General features: G+C 36.5%; 2 pseudogenes across 1 annotated transcript; one reads left to right on the top strand and one right to left on the bottom strand.

The window, feature by feature from the left end:
• Window positions 1-264: 264 nt before the first annotated feature.
• On the bottom strand, window positions 265-3,507 carry LOC149235003 (putative metal-nicotianamine transporter YSL7; annotated as a pseudogene). Its single transcript, XR_016245866.1, has 6 exons — window positions 3,448-3,507; window positions 2,394-2,805; window positions 2,145-2,315; window positions 1,916-2,013; window positions 1,628-1,762; window positions 265-1,100 (listed from the first exon to the last, which is right to left on the bottom strand). The product of XR_016245866.1 is annotated as a putative metal-nicotianamine transporter YSL7 (transcript).
• LOC149235002 (uncharacterized) lies at window positions 3,506-27,783 on the top strand (annotated as a pseudogene).
• Window positions 27,784-27,794: the final 11 nt, after the last annotated feature.

Genomic DNA, 27,794 nt, shown 5'->3' with positions numbered 1-27,794 from the left:
ATTTATTCATTCTAATAATAATAATGAGTGAATGAATGTATCAGGTGCAGATTGCAGTTGTCGACGATCATGTGAAAACTCTCTGCAAATTCCCCGTTACCTGTCATACTTTTCAACTCGCATATCTCTCCCAGATCACAGTCTCAAACATTTATTTATTGATTCCAATAATAATAATGAGTGAATGAATGTTTCAGATGTGATCAGGCAGATTGCAGTTGTCGACAATCATGGGAAAACTCACTGCAAATTCCTCGTTACCCGTCATACTTTTCAACTCGCATATCTCTCCCTGATCACAATCTCAAACATTTATTTATTCATTCCAATAATAACAAGGGAGCCACTGTCGTAGTGGTAGTCCCTGCTGGGGTTGAGAAACTCCAGTTGTTTGAGTTGCCACGAAGAATAAAATTAATGTTTCAAGCATTTACATCATATAAAAGAAACGTTAACCATGTATCCTGCCAGTACGCTGCCATCGTCCTTTCCTGCCCATGCTCCGAAGATGAAGATGGCTAGTTTCCCATACGTTGAGACCAAGATCCAATCTGTGAGCCCACATCCATATGCATTGCAGAATGCAAACACAGGTGCCACTATGTATGCCACCAGAACAAAGTACCATTTCATAGGATGAAAAATCTGTGGAATTACTCCCATGGATATAGCAGCAAGGGCCACCTACACAGCTCCAGCCACCCATAGGGGTATGCTGTCTTTCATAAACATCTCATTCCACCACTGCTCATCGTAGCATCCCCTGGTGCCTCATTCCCATCACTCTTAACCACTGGAAGACCATTGCGGTTCCTCCTTTCTTTCCTTTGACTATAGAGATTGGTCCCACTGATGACCATGATTTTGAAGAAATTGTAGAGTCCATCACCCAATATGAGAGCAATGGACACAAAGACCCTGTAACCTTGAAGGCCCTGCATACTGGTGTCAGCAGCAGTGTACCATTCGCCCTTGTGGTTATGTATAAGAGGCCACATGAGACCCCAAGAGATGACTGCTCCAAAAATATGGACAAGTTTACCAAGTGAGGACAGATCATCCCAGCTCCTATATATGTCGAGCTGAAGTCGAAGAAAAATCTGCAATACACCTAACATCAAAATTGTAAGTAATAAAAGAAATCAGTGGATTTCAGCATATATTTGAAATTTGCTATAAAGATAATTTCAGTCATCCTTATTTTGATTACCAATTTTGGGAATCAGGCAGACATAAGTGACATCAATTTCTAGATATTTCTGCAGAGTTAAGTCAAATAAGCAAGTTTTTAAAGGTTTAGGTAATTTTCATCAAAAAACTGTTGAAGTTAACAAATTTTGAGAATATACTAAAATCTATACAAATAACAAATAAATCAAACAAAACCATGTTCTGCAGCCTCCTTGGCCTCTTTCATTAATCTTCTCAAATGAAAACCTAAACCTCACTAATGTTTATATATTCTAAAATATTTCCCATATCTGCAATCCAAATAAAGATTTCCACAAAAACAAACTAAATATATAATAGATTTATTCGCTAATTAAATTGGGTAACCAAACAAATAAACTCTCATCAACCCATTCAATATAAGTAAACAAAAGCCATATCCAACCCAAATACATACCTCTGATCCTGAGCTCTTAATCCAAAAGTAGGAAACTACTGAAAGCCACAATCATCTTCAGTTGTGAAAAACCACTGAAAGAAACCCTAGAGAAAACTCGACGTGAAGAATTTTCCAAGAGATCTGACTTGTTTCCTGCGATATTTGAGGGCAACGGAGGGTAAGAAGAAAAATTCATTGATACTTAAAAGTGGGGATGAACTAGGCTGTGAATATATCCATTTGATCAAGTTCAAACATTTGTAATGTTTCGTTAGTTATACTATTCTGCCATTACATTAGCATTACCTGGCTAGCTTGTCTCCCCGAGGAGTGTGGAATCCATTTATTAGAATAGCTGTTGTTGTACCACTTGGATAGGTGAGCTTATAATCTATCACAATTATCTAATATGAAGCCAAGAAGAAAGCCAAAAAAATTGAAATACACATTCACTGCAATAAATACCAAAATAATAAAAATCATAAAATTTCCAAATCAAAACTACACTCATTCTTAGGAATCCAAGTTTCATTACCTTCCAAAGTGGTACCACAGTGAACAGTCCTACAAAACTCACGACAAAAAGAAAACCAATAATCCAACTAAGACTTGTCTTTGACATTCTCTACAGTATTCCCAGGGGTAGTTATATCTGCCTGTTCATAGATCTTTCTGCTCATACCCAACAAATATGATCCAAATTCCCCTGCCATTATACCCAACTCAGAAAACCAAAATGGAATAATAATTCATGATGAAAAGTTTCAGAGTCATCCATACATACCGTTGAATGCAATCCCATAAAAATCCACCACACAGGTTTGAATCACGATATTATTTTGTCTGGTGAATGGAGTCTTCAACAACCTGATCTTGTCGAGGAATTTGGTCCATATTTTGATGAAAAATAATCCCAAAAATCCGGCAGAAACATTGAGAGAAGGGATGATTCCGGTGGTGAGGTTCAATTTCATGACAATTACACAAAACATAATACCCAGCACCATGCTAACAAACATTGCTCTGAATGTGATCTGTTCTGACCAAGGAGGCACCTTATTCTCGTCAAAGATTTTCTCTATGCTCAGCTCTTTCTGTTCAATCTTACTCGACGTTACATCGTTGTCTTCCCAGTTAGCATCGCCAGATCTTATTTCTTTTCCATTATTCACATGATAAACTCTTGTTGTTTTGTTCTAACGATCAAGCTTGTTGACCAGACCTTGTAGCCATCAATTCCTCCTCTGCTTGGTGATGCATTTGATCAAACCGTGCAGTAATTATAGGCTTCAGAGATGTCCTCAGAGAGTGCTCCAGAATGCTCTCCAGCACTTGCACTTTAAACACCAGTACTTGCACCTGGCTTGGCCCTGCACTTGAAACCCAAGTACTCCGTCCCTAGTGCGAATTTATTTACTCGACAGAAATGAAAGAGAATGCAAAACCTGTAATGGATGTAGAGATGTACCTTTGCAAAGGACACTTGGCGTGCATGCAGAGTTGTCACATATAAAGTCATAATAGATCACCACGTTTTATGCTGTGCGCCCACAAATTTACCATTCTTCTAACTCTTTGGGCCCACTACACTACAACTTGTCTCGCATGCGATAGCTCAAACTACAAGATGGAAAGCCTGTCTTGGCTTTATCCTGGTTAGAATTCTAATTCCTTAACCAACCTCGCTAGAGTGCAAGAATATTGCCATATTACTCTAGCTTTCATTACCATAATCCACCACATGCACTTCTGTTATTGAATCTACTCTCAACACTGCGTCCACTGCAGCTCTACCCGCCTTTACAGGTGTTGTCTCTCGTGTTGTCTATGCCTATGACCGATGACCTGGCTACTGCAACAACTTCAACTTCTGAAATATAATCAGAAACCCTAGCCATGGTGGTAGCAACATTATTTGTTGTAAAAACACAACAATGTTGCTCCTTTCCCCATTCCGGTGGGTGGATTTCGTCTGCACCACAGAATCCACAATCTTAGTTCACAAGGAAATCGAAGGTAAAGTTTTCCTTTAGATTTCTGGATAGCAGGAGCCCTTGGAATGCTCTGGTTGACTATCAATTACAGTCCAATAACAGACATCGAATTAATAGCAGCTTACCCCGACCTAGTAGTACTTGTATGGTTAGTAGTACTTGTATGGTAATCTTAGTGATTCACCGCGGTAGATATTTTTCCATTATGCTCTGTTAATTCATTGATTATGAGGACTGACTCTTGGCATTGGTTTGGTAGGGCGCGAGATTGTTTGGGCCTACAGTCTTCTAGGCATCGAAGCTCAAGATCCTATTTCTTGGAGCACAGGAAGAGAATCAACTGGGGCATTTTCCGAGGATTTATACGCTCACACACAGCGACATCACGGCCAAGTTAACGTTGGCTATTTCTCAAACAATCAATAAATATCAGGTCGGCCCGTGTTCTGTTTTGCTGAATCTTTTGAAAATAGGATTTTTATAGCTTAGAAGTTTAAAGCCTGTGAGTTCTTTATATATGTGCACAAAATAGGATTTTATGGCTCAGAAGTTTAAAGCCTATGAGTTCTTTATATATGTGCACAAAATAGGATTTTTATGGCTTGGAAGTTTAAAGCCTTAAACCTTTTATTGGCTTCGACCAAGAACTCGCCTTGCTCGGTCTTGGCTATAAAGCTTTCTAAAAAAACCAATGCGGGAGCGTATTATCTTATCTAAAGATGCCTGACCATGCGAGAGATTAGGGGTCCATTGATATGGTGTTTCCCATTGTATTGCACCCATTCCCGGCATCCGCTAAGATGCTTTCAGCAATTCTTCGATACCAACTTGGCTGCCCAAGGCTGCTTACCTTTTGCCTTACCTTTTTGCCAGGAGCCAATAGGCCTTACCTTTATATATGGCTCAGAAGTTTAAAGCCTGTTATTTCTTTATATATGAGCACAGTTGCAGGGATGGTATAACAGGTTACAGAGAGACAAAGTTCTTGCGCAGTGGAAGAAATGTCAGCAAAAAATGTCTCTGCACGTTCACTGTCATATAAGCGGAGGGCATTGGCTCCTAGATGCCATTGCCAGAATTAGATTTTACATCTTCCGCAAGGAACTGCCTGTGGTATGCCTCTTATTTTCCTTCATTTCTTTGTTTTTTAAAAAAAATTTCAAGGTATATTTGCAAGAAATTTTATTAGCCTTTTGTATAACCTTTCAAAATGAAAACATATATACCATTTTGAAAACAGATATACCAAGGAATGAAACAGGCATACCAAGGATCTAGAGCACATCCAAAGGCTGGAATTGAAAACTTGCAGACTCTTCTAGGTAGGTGGCGACAAAACGACAACGAAATAGTGAAGGAGTGGCCCTAGTTTCTGCTTAAGCCTTCTGCGCCGACTATATTTTACCATGCGAGAGTTGCATGCTAATAGCCATGTGGAAGGGGCCTTGATAGACATGTGGAAAGGGCCCTGAAAAGGCCTCAAAGTATATTGGCTGGCTACAAAAGTTTTGATATAAATAAATTACCTGCATAAAATACTTTACCTGTGCAAACTTACGATAAAATAACTTGTCCCGGCTGAAAGGGCCTCAAAGTATATTGGCTGGCTACAAAAGCTTTGATATAAACAAATGCCCTACATATAATACTTAACATGCGCAAAATTACGATAAAATAACTTGTCCCCGCTAAAATAACATCGGGGCAAGTGAAGCTTGTAATAAGACCTTGAATTCAAAAGTTTGGTTATAAGTTAGTGAAGCTTGTAATAAGACCTTCAATTCAAAAGTTTGGTTATAAGTTTCTTACACCAAAATTTCCAGGGATAAACTTTGGTTAAATTTTGATAGCGCACATTTTTTGTTGGTCAAAGGACTGATTAATGGTTGGTCAACGACGTATCGATTGCTAGAGTCTCTGCATTGCCGGAGGCAGGGACTAATAATGAGTGAATGAATGTTTCAGATGTGATCAAAGGCAAGGACTAATAATGAGTGAATGAATGTTTCAGATGTGATTAGGGGCAGATTGCAGTTGTCGATGATCATGGGAAAACTCTCTGCAAATTCCCCATTACCAGTCATACTTTTCAACTCGCGTATCTCTCCGAGATCACAGTTTCAAACATTTATTTATTCATTCCAATAATAATAATGAGTGAATGAATGTTTCAAATGTGATCAGGGGCAGATTGTAGTTGTCGACGATCATGGGAAAACTCTCTGCAAATTCCCCATTACCCGTCATACTTTTCAACACGTATATCTCTCCCAAATCACAGTATCAAACATTTATTTATTCATTCCAATAATAATAAGTGAATGAATGTTTCAGATGTGATCATGGGCAGATTGTAGTTGTCGACGATCATGGTAAAACTCTCTGCAAATTCCCCCTTACCGGTCATACTTTTCAACTCGCATATCTCTCCCCGATCACAGTCTCAAACATTTATTTATTTATTCAAATAATAATAATGAGTGAATGAATGTTTTAGATGTGATCAGGGGCAAATTGTAGTTGTCGACGATCTGCAAATTTCCCATTACCCGTCATACTTTTCAACTGGCATATCTCTCCCATATCATAGTCTCAAACATTTATTTACTCATTTCAATAATAATAATGAGTGAATGAATTGTTGGGAATTTTTTGGTAAATTCCGAAACAAAATCACTGAACAAAGAACAATGCTCTATTTTCTTTCATTCTTTACACTGTTGTGTAAAAATTTCTTACATTTACTGCTATAAATGTAATTCCTTACATATGTTGCTTCATTTTCTTTACATTGCATTTCAACCAACCAAAAAAAAATTCATATGCTGCTGCGTATTTGCATTACAATGCCCATTTTCCCTCTGCGTATTACACTACATACATTACATATTAAAAAAAAAACAACATTACCCTCACGCTGCTGTGTGAATTGGGTTTTCATTCTCCACAAAAATGATTCTGCGTTGCCCCTGTTTTCTTCTTCGCACTTCTGTGCATATTACATTGCATATACAATACATAATAAAACAAACATTACATGTTTTTTACCTATGCTATACTCACGTGAGCATTAAAAACAATATATTTAAAACATCTACCTACTGTCAACCAATCACAATTACATTTCATTTAATTTCTTTGTTGACAGAACCGGCGGTCAAAACACAAAAACTTTCACGTCACGTCATGTTCAGGCCTGTATGCATCTTTGACTTCAATTAACGGTTTCAACCCTTCATTTTAATCGAACGGCTGTCATTAATTCCCTGGGAGCCCCTTTTAATCGAACTTTACATTCCGAGGATTGGTGGTTTTGAAACCGTATAGTGGACATGCGTCAACTGGTCGGTGTGATCGGAGCCCTTGGAGGTAAAACCACAAATTGCAAAAGGCGGTGCGAGGAACTGTACTGGCGGTTTTCCAGAAATAAATGACTTGGCATTGTCCAACTATTACGGCAGTTGAAATTACAATTTCAACACTCCACTTTAATTTCAACTGCTGGGTTATCAGTCATACCCAGACATTTCCTCAAAAATTCAAAACTTTTCTGGACCAATGGCTTGGTCAGAATGTCTGCAACCTGCTCCTGAGTCCTGCAATGTTGTAAAACAATTTCACCATTGTTTACCAATTCCCTGATGTAGTGAAACTTTGTGTCAATGTGCTTCGTTCTCTTATGAAACACAGAACTTGGATAATGCAATAGCTGAGCTATTGTCATAAAAAATCACAGTTCCTTTTGCTTGCTCTTGGCATAAACTTCTTAATATCATTCTGAACCAAACTACTTGACATGATGCTGCTGTAGCTGCCACATATTCTGCCTCTGCTTTTGACAACATTACAATAGACTGTTTCTGAGAAGCCCATGAAATGGCTCTTGAACCCATGTGAAAAACATAACCGGATGTGCTTTTCCGATCATCTACACATCCAGCCCAATCAATATCGGTGTAACCAATTAAATCTGAACATTCTGAAGTAGTATATAAAATGCCAAACCTTTTAGTGCCTTTGACATACCTCATAATTATTTTTGCTACCTGTCAATGTGCTTCTTTTGGCCTCTCCATGAATCTGGAAATTAAACTAACAGCAAACATTATATCTAGTCTAGTTGCAGTTAAATACATGAGGCTGCCAACTGTGCTCTTGTACAAACTAGGATCAAAATCCTTGATGCTGTCCTCTTTGCTGAGTTTTAATCCCGTCGCTGTGGGAGTGATTGCTGCCTTGCTGTCTTGCATATTAAATCTTTCCAACACTTCATTAACATATTTTGCTTGTGAGATAAAAATCCCATTTTCATTTTGATCTACTTCTATTCCTAAGAAGTATCTCAGCAAACCCATGTCAGTCATTTCAAATTCTTCTTTCATCACTGTTTGAAATTTTCAATGAGATGATCATCATTACCTGTGAAAATAACATCATCAACATATAACACAACAATTAGCATTTTACCATCCTTTTCTTTGATGTAGAGGGTGGGTACTCCCTCACACTTTGCAAATTCATTTTCCAGTAGATAGGAATCTATCCTACTGTACCATGCTTTTCGTGCTTGCTTCAGCCCATAAAGAGCTTTTTTCAATCTGCATACTTTGTGCTCTTGGCCTTTCTTTTCATAGCCTAGAGGTTGTTCAATGTAAACCTCTTCCATTAACACTCCATTTAGGAATGTTGACCTCATGTCCATTTGGTAAACTTTCCACTTGTTTTGTGTTGTTATGGACAGCACTGCTCTCACGGTTTCCATTCTAGCAACCGGTGCAAAAGTTTCTTCATAGTCTCTCCCATACTGCTGCTTATATCCTTTGACAACAAGCCTTGCCTTGTGTCTTTCTATTTTGCCTTCAGCATTACTCTTGGTCTTGTAGACCCATTTGACTCCAATGACTTCTTTTCCTTTTGGTAGTTCAACTAAATCCCATGTATTGTTTCTTTCTATGGCAATGATCCCATCATCCATAGCTTCTATCCATTTCTTATCCTTAATTGCATCTTTCAAAATGAATAGGGTCATCAACATGACAATATAAAGCAAACAAAGAATTCATACCTTCATCATAAATGTCACTTAAATTTCTGAACTTCTTACCTCTTTCATTTGGTGTACAAGGGCTTGAAGACGCACTTGAATTTCCTCCTTGTGATGTACTTGGAGAAGCACTTTCATTTCTCTTCAAGGGTGTCCCTTACTATCCTTGTGTTGGTGCTTCTGTTTGGGGATGTATTTCAGCCATCTCCTCATCAACTTCATCATGAGACAAACAATTTTTAACATTTATTGTTTTATCTATGCTTCCATCCCAAGCTTCCTCCTCAATGAACTGAACGTCTCTGCTCACAAAAAACTTCTTGGTGGATAGGGTATACAACCTATAAGCTTTAGATTCCTCATTGTATCCAATGAAAATACATTTCTCCCCTTTGCTGTCCAACTTCTTCCTTAGCTGATCTGGAATGTGTTCATAAGCCACACATCCAAAAACTTTCATGTGTGTGACTCCTTGCTTTCTCCCACTCCATGCTTCTATCGGCACTTTGTTCATGACTTCTTTTGTAGGACACATATTCAAAATATATACTACACAGTGTACAACTTCAACCCAATAATCATTTAACAAATGCTTTGCCTTTAACATGCTCCTCGCCATATCCATCATGGTCCTATTCTTTCTTTCAGCTACTCCATTTTGCTGCGGAGTGTACCTTGTGGTAAACTGTTTGTGTATTCTGTTTTCTCTACAAAACCATAAGAATTCTTTGGAGATATACTCACCTCCTCTATCAGTTCTTAGAACTTTGATATATATCCCTCTTTGATTTTCCACAAGTGCCTTGAAATTCCAAAATTTTTCAATCACTTCACTTTTGTTCTTCAAGAAATAAACCCAAGTCTTTCTGGTGAAATCATCAATGAATGTTAGAAAATATTGGCTGCCTGCTAGTGATGGAGTTTGCATCAATACACATACATTTGAGTGAACAATCTCTAAGGGTGCTTTTGCCCTTATGCTTTTCCCTGATGGAAAACTTTCTCTGTGTTGTTTCCCCAAGATACAACCTTCACAAAGGCTGTCCGGTTTCTCTATCAATGATATTCCTCTTACCATTCCTTTTCTACTCAACAAGTTAAGGCCTCCAAAGTTGAGATGTCCAAATCTCAAGTGCCACAACCAATTTTCATCCTTCGGTACGATTTGGAAAGCCTCTTGTGTGACTACTGCAATTTCTTCTTGATTTTTCAAATCTACTTTTATTCTGAGAGGGAACAACCTGTTCCTTGTCATCTTCACTTCAGCAATACATCTTTGTGTTCCGGAAGAAAACGCATATTGACCAGTATCTTCATGCGGATTCCCATCATTTCCCTGCTCAGAAGATGGGTGTCCTTAACACCCTCGCTACTTGTGCCCTCAGGATTTCTGATAATGAGAGCTTTGATAAGGAGAGATCCCATCTCCTTGATTTCTTTGTGGAAAATGGATATAGTAGACGCCTAGGTCAGAAGGCGTTCCTTAAAGCATCTAGAAATGTAGTTATTAGGAAAGAACCTAAGGAACACCAACTAAGTGTCCATCTTCCATATGTCCAAGGAACCACGGACAGGATTTCTCGGATCCTTAAGAGGTATAATATTCCCTCCTCATTTAGACCCCTCAAAACTATTCGTAATTCCCTCCAATCGGTTAAAGATCCCATTAACCCCAAGGACATGAAGGGTGTCTACTTGATCCCTTGTTCTTGTGGGACCCCCTACATCGAGGAAACAAGGCGCTCCATCCATCAGAGGATTTGCGAACATGTAGCTGACCTAAGACATGGGAGAACCAAGTCTTCAGCGTTGGCAGAGCATGTGGATAAGACCAAGCATCACGTTTGTATTGAGGAGGCTAAGGTTATTGCCAAGGTTGCCCAGTTCCATCATCGGAAACTCAGGGAAGCTATTGAGATCGAAAGAAGGCCTAACAATCTCAATCGAGATGACGGCTGGAAGATCAGTAGATGTTGGATCCCTGCCCTTTCTTCTTAGTCCCCCCCCCCCCCCCCCCCCCCTCTTTCATCTTTTTCGCTTTCATCGTTCCCCTAGAGCCTTCCTATCTGTTGTTGGGAAAAGTATCCAATACGGAATGACCCTATCCCACTCTAAGGGTGATAATACCTCAGCAACAATCAAAGCAAGGCTATTCGAGATTACTTCTTTATGAGATGTAAGAGAGGGGAGAAAGAGATCCACTAACCATTGTCTTCCGCTAATGATTGATCCAATCTTCTCTCTTTGCTGCTTGCTCCCAGCTCCTTGCTCTTTCACTGGCCCAGCAACACCAAGATCCTGCAAAATGGCAAGAGAGGGAAACTACAAGAAGCATACATTCATAATTGATTCAAGGATTAGAATAAATCAAATATACGAGTATCAATACGCCATTGAGACACATGCATATAGAAGAACTTCAAATGCTTTATTAATGGAAGAAGTAAAGTTCAGGAAGTGATACAACCATAAAAGGCCCAATCCAGCATCACCTCCCAGCAGAAAGAAATCTCCTCTTCACCTCCTTCAAGCAAATCACCCAATAGTTCTATACTCAAACCAACAACACTTCCTTACATTCACCAGATTCCAGCCTCCTTAGACCTCATGAGAGAGCTCTATATATAGGAGTTTTGGAGAAAGGATGAGTCAGCTTGAGGCTGGCATGAAGCTGACTAGTGTCCTCTCCCACTTCAGTTATTCTTCAGTTCTTGAGTCCACTTGGAGGTTCTTGCTTCCACTTGGAGATCTAGACCCTCTTACTCAGCACTAGGCGAATTCCCTGATCCAAGTGTCATTTTGGAAGCTTCCTGGGCATTGACACCTTGAAGAATGACTGTGCCACTTGTCCCAACTCGCCCAGCACAGGTAGCCTTCCTTGCAGTTCACATTCAGCGTAGGTAGAGAGTGGAGCTCTTGACATTCAGCGCAGATGCTCAGTGGAGCAGTTGACATGATCCAGAATTAGCCTGTTTTTGAGTGTTTTCAGGTGGAGAACTGATATTTAGTGTTGTGGTTTGCTGACCTTGTTCCTCTAGGGGTAGGAACAACATGTTTAGGGACTTTGGATCCCTCAGATTATTGACATTTCATGCTTCATGCTGTAAGGCACAAAAATGTCTATAACACTATCTCCTAGGGTTTATCCTTTTTAGCTCTGGACTCTTTCCAGGCCTTCTTCTGTTTATTTTGTGTCACTCCTTTTTCCGGATTGATATTGGTATCTATTTATTTACTTATTATTATTATTATTATTATTTTAATCTTATATATATATATATATATATATATATATATATATATAGATTAATTATTTATTTATCTATTAATGAATATATATTATTATTATTATTATTTTGCTTATTTTTATTGTTAAGTCATCCCCTTTTCCCTAATTATTATTGTTATAACAAATATTTATTTACTTATGTTTTTATTATTATTATTTATTTATTTATTTATTAGTTCTTCGTAACTAATTTTTATATATATTATTATTATTTTATTATATACTAATTTTATCCATCTATTAAAGAATATATATTATTATTATTATTTTATTATTTTTTTGTCACTAATTTTTATATATTGTTAGTATTGGTAATTTATCTATTTATTAACGGATATATATTAGTATTATTATCATTGTTATTTTCTTATTATTATTTACTTTATTATTTCTTTCATAACTAATATATTATTATTATTCTTTATTTTTATATAGATTTTTATCTATTTATTTATTTATCTAGCGAATATATATTATTATTATTTATTTATTTGCTGATTTGTATTATTATTATTGCCTTGTTTATAAATAAGTTAGGTCTTCAATTTAACTAATTCCCATTTAATAAAAAATTTTAATTATTAAATTATACATTTTAACTAATTATTAAAGTAAACCCCTTCTTAAATTATTTCATTTATATAATTATATATTTATATATAGGTATGGTCATTACTATCTTCCTTGAAATAATCTATTTGACTTTTTGACTGTCCCTAAGTCATAGCTAGCCGTTAATCTAGATAGCTGTTGGAGGCCCTGCTCAGACTATTTAACATGCAAAGCTGGATCTGTTTCTTCAACTCGTCCTGACGATGAGCCACACTTGCTGGCTCGAAATGCATCGACAAAGGTCTTTTTATATGTGATTTACGCCGAAGCTCTTCTTATAACTATTATGGATCACAGAAGTCTCAATTCAACAATACATCTTTTGCTGGGTGCTCTATCCATGATGGTGCATATATCATTCTCAAATAAAACATTGTAACCCTTTTGAAGAAGCTGTCCAATACTTAAGAGGTTACACTTCATTCTAGGAACATAATAGACATCTGCTATGGTTTTATTTTCACCTTTCTTTGTAAATATTTTTACTTCTCCTTTTTCCCTAACAGAAATTTTACTATCAGTCCCAAGTGCGACTTATGATTTCACATTTTGATCTAAAGCAGAAAACAGGGCTATGTTTGTTGTCATATGGTTGTTGCAACTGGAGTCTAGAAATCATATATCATCAATGTTTGTTTCAGCCATGTTACAAGCTAAAAGCACATTATCTTGGCTGATATTTTCTCTAGTGATATTTGCACTAGATCTATTATTCATATCATGCTGCTTCTTCCTACATTCATTTGCATAATGCCCATATTTTTAAAATAATAACATTGGACATTGGATTTTCCATACCTTTGTCCTTGAGCATGATGTTGTCCACTTTGTTGACTGCTGCCTTGGCCTTGGTTCTGATTTGGATTGCTGCCTCTTCCTTGAGCATTTGCTGGACTGTTCCTTCCACCTCTGTTTTGGCTTCTACCTCTTCCTCTCTTGCTTCCTCTGCCTTGACCTCTTCCTCTTCCAAAGGACATCTGGGTCTTGAAGGCTTGCTCTAGAGATGAGTTTTCATTTCTACTCAATCTCTGCTCATGTGTTATCAGTGATGCATGTCATCAAATGAGAAATTTGTGAGATCCTTTGTCTCTTCTATGGTGGTGACAATCACATCGAACTTTGAGGGTAGGACCCTCAACAGTTTCTCCACAATCCTCCTTTCTTCAAGAACTTCTCCATGAGTACTTATCTGTGTGACTAGACCAATCACATGTGTGAAGAATGAGTCAATATTGTCTGACTCCTTCATGCACAGGTTCTCAAAATCTCTCCTCAACAACTGCAGTTTTGTTTTCTTCACTTTCTCCATGCCTTGATAGGATGTCTTAAGAGTTTTCCATGCTTCTTTGGATGTTTTGGCTGCTGCTATCCTTGGAAACACACTCTCATGCACTGCTTGATACAAGAATACGAGGGGTTTTGAATCCTTCTTCTCATTTCTCTTCAACAGATCTTTCTCTGCCTGAGTTAATCTATTAAACTCATCTTCATCTCCTGGTTCTTCAAACCCATATTCAACAAGTTCACATAAGTCCCTTGAGGCAAACATGGCTCTCATGGTTATTGCCCAATAGTCATAGTTTTTCCCATTAAACTGTGGGAGCTGAGTATTAAAAATATCCATGCTAGTGCTGGAGCCAACCATTCCTTGCACTCTCAACTATGCTTCAAATATTTGACTGTGTATTTAAAAAAACTCTGACTGTCTTCAACAGCTACACAAAAAACTTTGAGAAATATCTGGATCCTTTCTTGACTGACTCTTCACTCTGCTGGAGAAGTTGCTGCAGCAAAAGAACCTTCCTTCAGCTTCTTTGACACCTTCAAAGAGCCTGAACAAGCTCCGATACCATGTTGGGAATTTTCTAGTAAATTCCAAAACAAAATCACTGAACAAATCTGTTTTCTTTCATTCTTTACACTGTTGTGTAAAAATTTCTTACATTTACTGCTATAAATGTAATTCCTTACATATGTTGCTTCATTTTCTTTACATTACATTTCAACCAACCAAAAAAAAATTCATATGTTGCTACGTGTTTGCATTACAATGCCCATTTTCCCTCTGTGTATTATACTACATACATTACATATTAAAAAAAAAACAACATTACCCTCACGCTACTGTGTGAATTGGGTTTTCATTCTCCACAAAAATGATTCTGCGCTGCCCCTATTTTCTTCTTCGCACTTATGTGCATATTACATTGCATATACAATACATAATAAAACAAACATTACATGTTTTTTACCTATGCTATACTCACGTGAGAATAAAAAACAATATAATTAAAACTTCTACCTACTGTCTACCAATCACAATTAAATTTCATTTAATTTCTTTGCTGACAGAACTGGCGGTCAAAACACAAAAACTTTCACGTCACGTCATGTTCAGGCCTGTATGCATCTTTGACTTCAATCAACGGTTTCAAGCCTTCATTTTAATCGAACGGCTGTCATTAATTCCCCGGAGCCCCTTTTAATCGAACTTTACGTTCCGGGGGATTGGTGGTTTTGAAACCGTACAGTGGACACGCGTCAACTGGTCGGTGTGATCGGAGCCCTCGGAGGTAAAACCACAAATTGCAAAAGGCGGTGCGGGGAACTATACTGGTGATTTTTCGGAAATAAATGACACGGCACTGTCCAACTATTACGGCAGTTGAAATTACAATTTTTACCAATAATAATGAGTGAATGAATATTTCAGATGTGATCAACGGCAGATTGCAGTTGTCGATCATGAGGCTTCAGATTATGGGAAAACAAAAATTCTCTGCAAGAGTTACCACCCATCCCACTTTTGCTTCCCAATCCCATGCACGTCTTGCCTTTCTTGCTTAGTGGAGTTGCAACGCTCTTTTTATTGCAATATTTCATAGTTTTAGTTGTTTCAACGCGCACAGTTAACTCAAGCTAACGCTCCTCTTCTTATTGCGATATTTCATATATAGTTGCAGTTGTTGATTTAGCACCCCAGTTAACTCTCCCTCTACTGCCTGCTATTTGGAGTATAATTTTAGTTAATTTGAGATAATGTCATGAATGCGCTATGAAGACTAAATGAACTCCAGTCGAGAGCAATTCCAACTTATGCTGATGTGGAACTACGTGTTGTGGATGGAATTAAGCTTCTATTCAGAGCATGCTTTGAATTAATTTGGAGCATATTTTGAATGAATTAATTTCATGAATGCATATTCGAATTCCAACTGATACTTTCGAATTACTTCCATGCATGCACCTCATACTTTGGAATTAGTTCCATGCAACTCCCACTATTCTTGAGGTGTGTAGTTCGATGTCGTCGAATCAACCTAAAAGTATTTGGATAATAAAATATTAGTTTACACAAATACTAAAATAATTAATTCGTTTTTTATAAGCAAGGACAATTTGAATCTGTGTTGTAGGTTGAAAGGGAATGTTATACAATATTAACTAAACTAAACTAAAATGTTAAAATGTTGATGACGAAAGTTAATGTTAAATATATATTAATTAAAATACCTAAATTTAAAATGTATATATTTTATTAATGTAAAGTATATTGTAATAAAAAACATTAAATTATAAAATTTATATGAAAAATAATGTTAAATATTAAGATAATTTATTAGCCTAAAAGCATTTTTCCAAAAATATTGAGACAAACATGATTCTAAAATTTGTATTTTAAATGTAGAAATTCTAATGTTTTACAAAATTTTAAATGTCAATTATAGAAATTAATGTTAAGTATATTTTAATCAAAATCATGAAATAATTCATAATTTCTTATAAGAGTTTAAAGTCAATGATTTTATTTCACATCTATAACTCTCTCTCTCTCTCTCTCTCTCTCTCTCTCTCTCTCTCTCTATATATATATATATATATATATATAACATGTTTTGATAATTCAAGAAAATGATACATTAAGATGAATTCATCAAACAGAGAGACATGGCCTCACTCAATCCAGATTTGTTAGCCATTGGATACATACAAAAGAGAACTAAAAGTAGCTAGAAAAACTATTTAGCTTCATGTCCAGAGCCCACCAAGTACGAAGCTGGTTAAAAAACAGAAGAAAACCTACTTGCTTCATCACATATTTCCTTCATTTGTGTCATTTAACTAATCACCATGATAACCTACTCGAAATTTTTATAGAAACTTGTATAGTGAGTCATTTAACTAATCACCATGACTTTTAGGGATGGGGATTTCATTTGGGGAAAAATATTATACCACCACAAAGTTTTTTAGTGGTCTTTAGTCTATCATAATTATTCCACAATCAAGTGAACATACCACCACTTTTTCTATGAATTTGTATAGAAAAATAGGACTTGCTAAAATGGTGGTTTCCTTCTTTTCCACCGTATCACATCAAGAAAATATATTTTTGCCTCAAAGATAATCCAATTAATACCCCATAAAATGTTGATGAGAAGTCATAAATGGGATTTAGGGAGAACTATGGTTAGGGTAAATTTACATATGTCATATGATATTCGATTATTATTCTAATCCCATCCCCCTTTGGGCTACATATATTAATAACATATCACAAACATATTATTTCCCAAAGCTTGAATTGCATTTTATACCTAAAAAATAACTAATAATATAGAGGAGAAGTCATCTATGTTGTACTAAAATCCTCCCTTTTAGGTGTCAAACTAGAACAAGATTAATAACCTTTCAGGTTTCTCCCAACCTTTGGATTACGTTAGTGTAGATATTCAAAGCCATAATTGCACAATTAATGTTAGTATTGACATAAATTAATTCTTTATCAAATTCTTTCAGATATTTTTCCATTAATAACATGAGAGGTTGATATAATCATTTTCAAAGATTTATATAAATATAATCATAAATGAGATGTTGTAATATGCACTATATTTATAAGTAGTGCTCATGAAGGGTGTTATGTCCTCCCTCACTATAAGTGACATCAACCCCAACATTTCTCATAATTCTCTAAGATTTTTTTATTTCTTTTGTATTCATATTAAACACATACTATTCTGAATTTTCGAAAGAAGGAATATGTATAAGAATGATATTTATCAAATACAGTGTCCAATATGGTCTAGTTCCTTATCAATCAAGAATCATATGAAATATCATAACATGAGAAATGCTTGACCCTCTTCTAGTTGTGGTGGTCATCACCTCTATTAGGTTACAACATAGCCCCAACGTATAATTACTTAATAAGTACAAGACCAAAAAATCCAATGGAATATCAACATCTCCCAAAAAGGATACAATGTTGTCAGGCCAGGCAGTAACTCCTCGAAGAAAAATTGGTTCGTATATTCCATTCTTTCAGGTTGGTATTTATTATATACATGAGGGAGAGACTATTCATTTCATCTCCCGATGAATATTCATATTACTTATTATTTATTTACATTATATTCACCCAATCTTGATGATTAGGTGTCAACATTTCCCCCCTTAATTTGAAGGGATGTTGGTGATTCCAAGCATCATTCTGAATCATTCAAGCTTTTTTCATCCAAGTTCTTTGGTGAAGATGCCGGAAATTTGCTCATTAATGGAACAATGACACAGATGGATTGTCTTAGCCTCAACATGATGTCGAATCAGATGATATTTGGTATTGATGTGCTTCATTCAATCATGGAACTTTGGGTTCTTGGCCAACTTTATTGCAGAGGTATTGTCAATCATGAGTGGAGTTGATTGTACTTGTTTTACCTGCAAATCTTTAAGAATTTTCCTGAGCCACACAATTTATTTTCTTGCTTCAGTTGCTGCCACATATTTTGCTTCTATTGTGGAATCTACTGGAACTGATTGTTAGCGTGATCTCCAGGAGATAGCTCCTGATCCAAGACTCATACCATATCCTGAAGTAGATACCCCAGTTTCTTTGTCTCCATTGAAGTCTGAATCAGAGTATCCAATCAAGCTGAAGTCGTCCACCTGTGTATACTTGATTCCAAAGTCTTGAGTTCCCTTCAAGTACCTTAGAACTCTTTTGGCAGTAGACCAATGTCCCTCACAAGGCTTTTGCATAAACCTGGAGAGGATTCCAATAACAAACAAAATGTCTGGTTTGGTAGTAGTTAGGTAGTTGAGACTTCCTACAAGCTGTCTATACTTTGTTGCATCCTCAAATTATTTTCCTTCAATAGATGTGAGCTTTAAGTTTTGTTCCATTGGAGTAGTAAGAGGATTGCATTCTGTCATGCCAAACCTGTTCAACAGATCTCCAATGTATTTCTTTTGAGAAATAAATATGGACTTCGGATGTTGGGTTACTTCAATACCAAGATAGTAATGAACATAGCCCAAATCAATCATTTCAAAACTTTTCCCAATTCCTTCTTTATGGATGCAATGTAGCTTTCATTGTTCCCTGTCATCAAAAGATCATCTACATATACCACAAGATATACAACTGTTTTGCCAGCCTTCTTGACAAATAAAGTTGCATCATCAAGATCATAATGTTTGAAATTGAGTTTCAAAAGATGATTAGTTTTTCATACCAGGTTCGCGGCGCTTGTTTGAGGCCATACAAGGACTTCACAAATTTGCATACTTTATGTTCATGTCCTTTCACAGCAAATCCTTCAGGTTGGGACATAAAAGCATTCTCTTTTAGATGTCCATTCAAGAAATCAGCTTTTACATCCACTTGATGGACTTTCCAACCGTTTTGAGCTGCTAGGGAAAAGAGTATCTTGATGGTAGCCCATTTTACTATGGGAGAAAAAGTCTCCTCATAATCGACCCCTTCCTTCTGTGCAAAACCTTTTTCCACAAGCCTAGCTTTGTCCTTGTCAAGTGAACCATCAAATTTATACTTGTTCTTGTAGACCCACTTGCAGCCAATTGGTTTGGTTCCTAATGGAGGATCAACTAGCTTCCAAGTGCCATTATTTATGAGGGCATCATACTCCTTTTGCATCCCATCTTTCCATTCATCATGAGAAGAATCTTCTTTGAAGGAAGTTGGTTCAAAATCTGTAGACAAGTTCAATTCACAATCTTAAGAAACATCCATATCAATAGGTGAATTAGAGTCATCTACATCACCTCCATTTTGCCAGTTTGAATTTCTAGTTCATGTCTTTCCAACCTCATCAAGATGAACACTTTCATGCGTCTTTGTCATCCACTTTGGGGGACCTTTCTCAGATGGTCCTAGCTGCTCCGCTGATTGAGTTGGGACTGAATCAAGGTTGAGTCTCCCAATTATGTCAATCACATCACTTAAAGCATCATCCGTTGTTGGAGTTTCATGCAGGGGAGAGTGTTCTTCAGAAGAAGATTCCACGTGTTGATCTAGTATACAAATCCCCCCTTCAAGATGTGGAATCTAATTATCAAATTCTTGAAATGATTTTGATTTTGCGAATCTATCCAAGCGATCAAGTTTCCACTAAACAACATTGTTAGTTTTGGATGATTCAAGAAAAATTACATCTCTAGATACAACAAACTTTTTATTTACTTCATCATAGAGACGGTATGCTTTGGAGGTGTTTGAATGCCCCAGGAAGATACATTTACGACTTCTAGCACCAAGTTTGTTTCTATGTACCTTTGGTATGAAGGCATAACAGGTGGAACCAAAGACCTTGAGATGCTTTACCGAAGGAACATGTCCATGCCACATTTCATATGGAGTCTTGTTTCTAATAACATTAGATGGACATCTATTCTTTATATATGCAGCACATATAACACATCAACGCAAAACATTATCTTTGCATTTTTGAAGAAGAGTATGGATCGTACCATATTTAAGATTATCCTATTCATTCTTTTAGTGACACCATTCTGTTGGGGATTATAAGGCACAGTTATTTGATGTTTGATCCCATGTTGGCAAAGATAGCTTTCAAATTCATTTGATGTGTATTATTTTCCATTATCAGTGCAAATATATCCAATATGAGATTGTGCATCATTTTCAATCCATTTATTAAAGTTCTTGAATGTTTGAAAAGCATCATATTTGTTCTTCAATAAATAAACCCAACACATTCTAGTGTAGTCATCAATAAATGTCATCATATATTTGTTTCCATTTGTAGAAGGAACGGGAATTGGACCACATAAATCTAAATGAATGAGTTCAAGTTTTCTATGTGCTCTTGAATGTGAATCATGAAAAGACTGTTCGCTATGCTTTCTTAGAATGCAAGTATCACATTGCTTGAGTTTCCTAGGAATTGTAGGCAAACCAGCAACACCATTTTTCTTCAACAAGCAGAGGTTGTCATAGTCCAAATGTCCAAATATAGCATGCCATAATAAACATGATGGAAGTGTACCTTCTTCATAATGAGAATTTTATGAGAAATGTTGTGCACGAGCAGAGGTTCGTTGCAACTTGAGAAGTATTTCTTCTTCTATTCCCCTCATGAGAAGTGAGTGGTCAGATGATTTTCTTACCTCAAGCTTGCCATAAAACATATGAATGGAGTGACCTTTCTGGTGGAAGTGGACCAAGGACAACAAGTTTCTCTTAAGTTGTGGGAGATATAGAACATGATGTAGAAGAAAGTCTAGAAGACCAGGAAGTTTAAGCCTGATTGTGCCAAGCCCTGATGGCTTGATTTTTTATTGGTCTATGAAGTATACTGCTCCATCAACATTGTCAGTAAATTCTTCAAAAAAATCTTTTCTATGTGTCATGTGGCAGGTTGCTCTTAAATCAAGCCACCAATCATTTTTCCAAGAAGCAAGTGAAGCATTAAATAAATATTCATTTACTCCAATATTACATTGTGCCACAACATAGTGAGCGGATTCAGGTGCTTTACCTTTGTCTGTATCATCAGTTTTACCTTTCTGTCGGTTTCTTTGCTGCTTAATTTTGTCCCATGGTAACTTGCATGTAGAGGCATCATGTGATCCATTTATCTTGCAGCGTATGCAGTGAAAATCTGCCTTTTCTCTTTGAGAGTGTATACGCCCCCTACCTCTGAAATATCTTCCTCTTCCTCTTAGACCACCTCTTGCTTTGGAATAATCTTGAGCATGATTCTTTTCTTTATGAGAAAGGCACATAGCCTCTTCAGAAGATTCAGGGGTTGTCTTCTTTCCAAAAGCTTTCTCTCTTTCAACAAACTTTTTCACAAGAGAGTCAAAGGTGATATCTTTGAGAATTCCATTTGCTTACAATGAATCAAGATAATTGGAGTAGGTAGGATAAAGTGCCTTGAGAAAAGCGATAAGAGGAATATCCAATTCAACCTTAGTGAATTTGATATCATGGATTATAGACTTTACTTCAGATGCAAGAGTAAGAGGATCATTATTTTGCAGTTCAAGAGTGAAGAGTTTAATCATGAGTTGAACAACGTCAAGTGTAGAATGTGAGTCATGGAGTTCTTTCAGCTTTTTTAGGGCTTCAAAAGCAGTTGAAAATGATGAAATATGGTGATTCACCTCTTCATTTATAGATGCTATGATTAATGCATAAGCTTTGTTGTTCTTGTTTCCCAAATGACGAGCTCTTTGTCTGACGGAGGTTGTTCTGGCTCTTTATCTCCGTCTCCAACACACACTCCTTTCCACAACTCATTGAAAATGAGTGCGCGTTTTATCATCCGGGACCACTCAGGATAGTTCTCTTTGCCAGTGAGAACTATTCCCATGATGAATATGATTGAATGCATACTATAACAAAAAAAATTCTACTGCAAAACTTTTACTCTTAATCGGAAAAAAATATAGTTCTGATATGACTAAACAACAAACTCAAATTGACAGCAAATGTCAATACCCAATATATATTGGCCTTTTTTTTGGTAATATGCACTATTCAAAATATATATGGGTTTATTTTTACATTGATCACCCAATGCAGCCTTACAAAAAATTTTAACACACCCATCGCATCCTCGAAAGTATGTAATAACAAACCTAATTCTACCTAAATAAATGGAAAAGGAATCCTAATAATATTCTTCAGTACAAATAATGGATGCCTATTTTAATATTACAAAGGTAAGAAGACAATGTATTAGTGAACACTGCAATGTTTCCTAGCACTCCATTATCAAAGCGGTATTCCATCAAACTTTGTGGTCTCATTACATGCAATAATCAATCCTTCAACATTCCCTGGCAAGAGGAATTTGCTCAATTGACAATCAGTGGATACCCGTTCACGAGGAGAAATTTGCTCAATTGACAATCAATGGATACCCGTTCATCAAAACAATCTCATGCTGTTGAATAACACCCATGACAGTCATTGTACTACCTTCCTTGATGTGTCCTCGTAGACCTTGAGAGGCTTTGATTCATGCACCAACAACGTTTCACACAATAAAATTTGTCATGGAGACGATTCAGGCACTCAACGTAGTAATGGTAATGCTCTCAATGCAGTAGCGTGGAATGAGCAACAGTTCAACACTCCATCCTGACACATGACAGAGATGGCCTTCAGTCCACTCAGAATACAATTATGCAGTGGGCGCAGAAAAATTATGTAGCAATATAATTGTGCAGTGGGTGCACAATGGGTCAGAATCACTTATGGCAGACAGAGCACACAAGGGCAGTGGACGGAGAGCGCAGTAGGCAAAAGGGAGTTACAACTATTTTTTGGAACTTGGTCTAATACCACGTCAGACCAGGCAGTAACTTCTCAAAGCAAAATTCATTCGTATATTCCATTATTTCAGGTCAATCTTTATTATATACATCAGGGAGAGACTGTTCATTTCATCTCTCGATGACTGTTCATATTACTTATTATTTATTTACATTATATTCACCCAATACTGATGATTAGGCGTCAACAAATGTCATAAGGAATAATTCACTCCCTTGGATATGGTATCAAAACACTTCCAATGGGCTAATGTAGGACATTGTTTCTTTCAAACTAGTGAATACCTCTAGTGATAAATAAAGACCTTCATACAAATACACTTCTCTAGAGGGTTAGAATGTGCATAATAACTCTACCCATTACGGCCATGGTACTACAACACCTAAGTAGTGGAAGTTTGTAGTACCCCAAAAATTTAAAAATGCCACCTTCCACGGTCTACAATGCCTCCTAAGTTCATATCAATGCACCTCCTGATGGGTTTATAGTGTGGTAAAATCCTACACCATCGACTAGTTGGGGTATGCATACCTCCATTAAACTAAGGTGTGATACAGTCTAATATCTGTGAGCAACAAATATTTTCCTATTTTCATTAAATATTTCTAAATAAATAAGAAGTCAATAGCTGATATATTCAAAGACATTCTATAATTATCAAAGTAATTTCACAATAATGTATTCAATATTCCCATCAATTAGCATACATGATCTCTAGTTCATGGAATAACATTGAATAATCTTATCAAACAATATTATTGAATATACCATCTCATCAACAAAAATCATTGAATAACCACATATGAACATAGAATAATCTATGTAATCAATCATACAATCTCATTAAAAAAATCATTGCATAACCATACTTGAACATAGAAAAACTTATGTAATCAATTGTCATGTAACGTAGGAAACAATTATTTTTTGGACATATATCATTACTACAAAATTATTTACAATCTTATCATTCTTTTCACTCTCATAATTATATTTACATATCCAAAATGATATTCAAAGGATAATGTCTTTCCATTAATCAATTCTCACAAAATTAGGATTTCATATGAGAATGTTTAGAAGCCTCATATTTCCAAATCTTTAATGGCAATAAAAGATATCTCCATCAACCATGATAGTACCTATGAATTTTATGCTAGGATAATCCAATGAACCCTAGGTAAAATTGGTGTTGGGACCTTTCTTTATATGAATTGTTGTTACATGTTTAAACTCTTAAATATGTTGCTAGTTATGGATCAAATAATAGTGTTGATTTTTATGCTATTTGGATTGTTTTAATTTTTTTTATTGAAAAACACTACAAAAGATTCAAGTAATGGGAGATTGAAAGCTACTAAGGGGTTGCGTAAATGAAATATGTATAAGAAGCCTAAAAATCACTTTTACATGGTTCTACATTAGTTAGGAGGAAAATGATTACTTCTTTTTGTTGAGAAATCTAGGGCATTAGTATTAGTTGATCTCTCTTCTTGGTGAATGCTGGTGAATTATGTTTACTTGATTAGATTAGGATATTCTTTACGTCAGATTATTAATTTTCTTCTTCATCAAACAATGACGAATGAAAGAACATAAATCAACAAGAGACACAATATTATCCTTTGAGAGGAAAAGCCACACAAATTCTTCTTATAGATATTCCAATTGACCAATACCAATACCAAGACCCTTGACTTATTAGCCACTCCCTTATCAAGAAAAAGTTCCCCTCCTCCTTCTTTATTACTTTTTCTGGTTTCCTTAAACTTTAGACATTGGACCATATCTGTTGCCTTCTAATATACCAACAAACCATTCTTTCCTTATAACAACAATGAGATCTATTGTGACCTTTCCTCTATGAGAGATCAAATTCTTCCAGTAGTGATAGTGCCCTATCAATGTATCATAACATGAATTCGTCACTACTTCAAGAGCTTTGGACTATGGTCTATACATCCGCATGTTAGACTCACTCTTGTCAGTCTTCTGTCAGAGTCGAATTCACCAAGGTTCATTTCTCGTCATTTGCAGTCATCAAATACCAGTTTGGTCAAAAAGGGTCACTTTAATCCTTAAGTCCAGGGTTTTGTCTCCAGAAGTGTTCACTAATGCTTGTAGGCCAAAGAAAGCTTCAATAAGGTTTCGCTTCAAGATCCACATTATTAATAATGCTGAAGGACAGTTCTTCTTCAAAACTCTATTTTAAAGAAGAAATTATTAAGTTTGTTCAATACATGGTTGATAAGGTTTTACAGCTCTTCAAGCAGCCCTGCCCATCTTGCTAGGTTCAGCAGCCCCTATCCCTGCAAAAGCACAAATAGACAGAAAATCATCAGCACAAAGAGACAAAGCAAGATCTGCAGGGGTTGGAGCGGGATTTTTCAAAGTTAATCTAATTATATCTCATATCAACAAGTGTATGACTGGAAGCCCCTAGACAACATTAAGTACGATAAAATTCATTTACTCAATACAGTACCGGTTTTCCTTTATTGAAGATGGACCTGCAAACAAAGCAAATGAAATACTATTGGAAATGAAGGGAACTTTTGGACCACATGACTGTAGGCTGTTATGTATTAATTCTTCACAATAAAATGAAGAGATCTTACCAGAAGATATATTGACTCCTTTTGTTTCATCATCTTTGATAATTCATCATCTGACCATGTTCTAGGCCGCCGTTTCAACAGAAATGACTTGGAGCATATTAATGAATTCATGCAAGAATTTTCAGTAAAGAATATTATCCCATGCATGGAGCAGAAAATACGCTCCTTGAATCAACAGGTTTCAGACACAAGGAAGGGGTTGAAAAATCAGTTTAAAACCTTTGGTGGCATAAAGGGAAGGATGATACTGCTAATGTTTCGAATGGGTCCATCTACACATTTAGTTTGATAGAGTCTCAGATCAGAATTTTGGGAGACTATGCCTTTATTCTGCATGATTATGAACTTGCTCTTTCAAATTATCGATTGTTATACAGTGACTACAAGATTGAAAAGGTTTGGAAGCGTTATGCTGGTGTTCAGGAAATGATTGGACTTTCACTATTCATGCTGGATCAATCAAGAAAGGAAGTAGAGTATTCCATGGAAAAGGCTTTTACAACTTATCAGAAAATAGGTGCTCAGGTCAGAGATATGCCACAAGATGTGCACTTTGGTGATCGGAATTGCGCAAAGCTAGGGGGCAATTCAAGGAGGCTGCCAATGTCTACTTCCGTATCTCTATTGAGGAACCAAGCTTACGTGCAGGTATATTGTTGGAGCAAGTAGCCTATTGTATATGCGTGCAAATCCACGCATGCTCAGGAAATTTGGATTCCATCTTGTCCTTGTAGAAAATCGCTACACTGTATGTGGACAGCGGAAACATGCTATTAGAGCATATATGTGTGTTCTTCCTATATTTGAAAGTCGATGGATGGAATTATATCAGAGACCATGTCCACTTTAATCTTGGAAGATGGTATGCTATTATTGGGAAGTCAGAATTGGAAATTCAACATTTAATAAGGTTACTTGCATGTAGTCATCAATCAGCTGTAACTCAGGAAATGTTTCTGGGAGATTTCATGCGTGTTTTTGAGAGTGTTGGTAAAAAAGATGAAATGTTCAAACTGAAGTTGCCTGCCATTAATATGACATCACTGAGAATTCATTTGAGGATCACCGCACATATGCCTATGCTGGAGCTATTCTTTTACCAGAAAAGACATGGCAATATTTGGAGGAAGGATTAGTTCCATTGACATCCCCGACATCAAGTAACTGGTTAGATTCTGCAGCAAGGTCTTCTTCCAAATCTTTGAAAGGAAAAGATAGCAATATTTGTATTGCTGGAAAGGCTATAAATGTGGGGCTTGAGTTTAAGAATCCTCTTCATATCCCTATTAATCTATCTACAGTTTCCCTCATATGTGATTTCATTCTTGAAATGATGTCAGAGAACGTTGGTGTTGGTCATCATGGAGAAAAAGAAATTGGATCTAAAATTGCACTATCTAATCATATGCATCGATGAAGAGGGGAACATATATGATCGTGGTGCTTCTTCATTGGTTTTATCTATGGAGGCTTCTGGTCTGAAAGGAGGTCAAAGTATGATGGTACATTTGAAAGTGACTCCTAAAATGGATGGTTTCCAGCATATGTTGACAATTGATTTGTATACTCTGAGTTCTGTTCAATACAAATTCAGTGAGGGAAAGGTACGGTGCCCAAAATTATGTTTCCAGAAGACATTAGACTATTGCAATTTAAAGCTTTCCATCCCTGGCATACCAATCTCTTTGTGCATATTAAGGTTGACATTCTTCCAAACCCACAACTAGAGATTGTTAGTGTTCCAGATCAAACTTTCGATGATGGAGCAATCTGTCATGCTTACGATGAGAGCACAACAAATCAATCACAAATAAGTAATCAAACTATGGTGAATGAAGTTAGATTGTACATTGAGAATTTTATGAGTGAGATGACGAAATGGGAGAATGATTTGAAGCAACTTCAGACCAAAGTTAAAAAGCGTGAGGATGAATTGAGGAAATTAGAAACCAACTTAAGTGAAGTGAATAGTTCTCTGAGTGACTTGGAGGCAGCACGGCGCATATAACAGGTGGCGTG

Source organism: Pinus tabuliformis, chromosome 8 (assembly GCF_031772625.1).
Source record: "Pinus tabuliformis cultivar Carrire ecotype Pingquan chromosome 8, CPIR1, whole genome shotgun sequence".
NCBI classification, from domain to species: domain Eukaryota; kingdom Viridiplantae; phylum Streptophyta; class Pinopsida; order Pinales; family Pinaceae; genus Pinus; species Pinus tabuliformis.
This window is presented reverse-complemented; position numbering and strand designations above follow the sequence as displayed.